Here is a 3,618-nt window from a genome sequence, read left to right as displayed (position 1 = left end):
TTTCACATGATCTCTGTTTGCGGAATCCATGTTGGTTATGATGAAGGAGATTTGTATTATCTAAGAACGTCATAATACGAGAACACAAAACATGTTCCATTATTCTACAACAGATTGACGTAAGCGAAATAGGCCTATAATTATTCGCATCTGATTTATGACCCTTCTTGAAAATGGGAACGACCTGCGCTTTCTTCCAGTCGCTAGGTACTTTACGTTCTTCCAGCGATCTACGATAAATTGCTGATAGAAAGGGGGCAAGTTCTTTAGCATAATCACTGTAGAATCTTAAGGGTATCTCGTCTGGTCCGGATGCTTTTCCGCTACTAAGTGATAGCAGTTGTTTTTCAATTCCGATATCGTTTATTTCAATATTTTCCATTTTGGCGTCCGTGCGACGGCTGAAGTCAGGGACCGTGTTACGATTTTCCGCAGTGAAACAGTTTCGGAACACTGAATTCAGTATTTCTGCCTTTCTTCGGTCGTCCTCTGTTTCAGTGCCATCGTGGTCAACGAGTGACTGAATAGGGGATTTAGATCCGCTTACCGATTTTACATATGACCAAAACTTTTTAGGGTTCTTGTTTAGATTGTTTGCCAATGTTTTATGTTCGAATTCGTTGAATGCTTCTCTCATTGCTCTCTTTACGCTCTGTGTGCAAGTGAACAATATAGCAACACTTTACCTCAATAAATCTTCACTTGTTCAATTAATGTTTACAAAGTTACATATCATTCTCTGTACCTTAATCTCTACGCTCTGCCAACCATTTCCATCAGCTCAGTAGCATAGCTAACACCAGACTGCCGACCATTTGCTCCTATAATGCCTACTGCAACGAAAACGCTGCCAGCAACCAAAGATCACAGTGCTTGTACTCAGATGCTCTGTGAGTAAAATATCGACTATCGAAAACTACTGTTTGAAAAATATCCAGTGTACGCACCTGAAACATGACAAATCGAATGAAAATGTAGCTTACATCACTTTTCTTGAAAACCAAAAATAAACTAGAGAATTTACATAGTTCCGCTCTCCGTGTCAGTTAATTCTTTCGATCTCCAAATTTGACTACTATGTTTAGTACTTTGCTACTTCGAGGTAACTACTGAGGACATGGGCGCATATAAGCCTCGTTGTACCTCTTTGACGGGAGCATTCTTACAGTCGTGGGCCATCTGACATCGGGTTTCAGACCCTCTATAGATGAGGGCTTTCTTCAGCGAGTTACAGAATTTCTTTACACATTTTAGAAGCTGGGAAAGACTCACTGATACTGCTTGACTGTCAACACACACAACACACACACACACACACACACACACACACACACACACACACACGGATGAGGACTTTCTTCAGCGGGTTACAGTATTTCTTTACACATTTAGTAAGCTAGGGCACACTCAACTGATACTGCTTGACTGTCAACACACACATTAAACACTTGCTATTCTCATTGTTAATTGCAAAGTGTATTTTTATTTGCTGTTTTTCGCTTTCCGTTCTTTTACAACCTTACAATCTTTATTCCCTATATGGTCGATCTGCTACTATAAAAATAATAAATATAGACATTTTCATTTTGTTCTTATAAGATATTAACTATTTTATATTAATCACGTTCATAGAGTTATAAATTTCTCAACACTATTCAGGTCCCAAACTCAGTGTACACAACGGCGACGAGTTTAATGACCAGTTAATTCATTTACACTGTTTACTTCAAAAATCCCTAAAGAAAGGTTTGTTTGATAAATAGAATTAGTTGTACAGGATTAAGTTCTTCATCTATACCTATATCTAGTAGCATACACTGTACGCCACCATACGGCGCAAGTCGGGAGTAAACCTTGTGCCATGTCTAGTGAATCTCATTCCTGTTGCACTTGCGAGTAGAGTGAGGGAAAAATGAATGTCTATACTCTTCTGTACGGCCCCCTAATTTTTCTTGTCTTCGTGGTCCTTACTCGAGATGCTCGATGGTGGCAGTAGAATCCTTCTGCAGTAAGACGGAAATGCTGGTTTTCCGAACTTCTTCGTAAGTGTTTCGCGGAAGAAATGCCGTCTTCCTCCAGGGATTCCTGTTAGAGTTCGCGGAGCATTTCCGTAATACTCGTGTGTTGACCGAATCTACCTGTAACAAATATAGCAGCATTCATCTCAATTACCTCGATGTTTTCATTTAATCCGACCTGGTGGGGATCTCAAACACTCGAACAGTACTTAAGAATGGGCCGCACAATGTTCTATGCGCGATCTCCTTTATATCTGAGATACACTTTCCTAGAATTCGCCCAGTAATCCGAAATTGACCATTCGCCTTCCCTACCACTGACCCTATTTGCTCGTCCCATTTCATTTTGCTTTGGAATGGTATGCATTTAACCGTTCTGACAATTTGAAGCAGCACAGCATTCATATTATACATAACAGAACATTACAGGATTGTTTTTCCTATTCATCTGCATTAACTTACATCTTTCTACATTTAGGAGAAGCAGCTATTGATCATACAAAATAGAAATTCCTACATCACTCAACGACGACATTTCACGTACACTACAGCGTCACCAACAAACTGTAGCAGGTTGCTTAGCACCCTATCCGTCAGTCCCTTTACGGATAAAGAACAACAGCGTTACCATCACACTTCCCTGTTGTACTTCTGATGGAAGTATGAAAACTGCACCAGGGAAATTTGCACTCGGCAAGAAACCTGAGAAATTTACACCCAGTTTACCTGGAATCTCCCTGCTCACTACGTCACAGCCCATCTGCACCTCGAGTAATCGCTCGGTCGCTCCCTCAGGCCGCAGTGTGGTCATGTGCGACCCTGTCCGAGCCGTGTCGACGCCGCCGTGCAAATAACTATCATGAACAAAACATCCTGTTGCCGGAAAAAGAGTAAGAGCACCATCAATTATCCTCATAACGCTCTACTATATTCCCTCTTAGATACGCATATGATACTGGTTTTACTTGTTTTACCGTTTATATCCTACTTTTCCTTCTTGTATGATGCATGTCTACATCTACATGATTACTCTGCAATTAACAATTAAGTGCCTGGCAGAGGGTTCATCAAACCACTTTCAAACTATTTCTCTACCGTTCAACTCTCTAACAGTGTGCGGGAAAGACGAACACCTAAGTCTTTCCGTACAAGCTCTGATTTCTTTACTTTATTGGCATGATCATTTCGCCCTATGTAGGCAGGTGTCAACAAAATATGTTTGCAGTCATGGGAGAAAGCTGTAGAATGAAATTTAGTGAAAAGATCTCGCCGCAACGAAGAGCATCTTTGTTTGAATGATTGCCACCCCAACCAGCGTAACATATCCGTCATATTCTCTCCCTTATTTCGTGATCATACAAAACTAGCAGACCTCCATTGGATTTCTTCTATGTCCTCCGTCAATCCTATCTGGTAAGGATCAATACCGCACAGCAGTACCGTAGCAGAGGACGGACAAGCGCAGCGCAGAGAGTCTTTTTAGTAGACCCTATTGTATCATCTGTTCTGCCTTTTCCACAACATTATCTACGTGATCGTTCCAATTAAAGTTGTTCGTAACTCTTATCCTTAGATATTTAGCTAAACTTACAGCCTTTGG

Source organism: Schistocerca piceifrons, chromosome 2 (genome assembly GCF_021461385.2).
Source record: "Schistocerca piceifrons isolate TAMUIC-IGC-003096 chromosome 2, iqSchPice1.1, whole genome shotgun sequence".
In the NCBI taxonomy this organism is placed as follows: domain Eukaryota; kingdom Metazoa; phylum Arthropoda; class Insecta; order Orthoptera; family Acrididae; genus Schistocerca; species Schistocerca piceifrons.
This window is presented reverse-complemented; position numbering follows the sequence as displayed.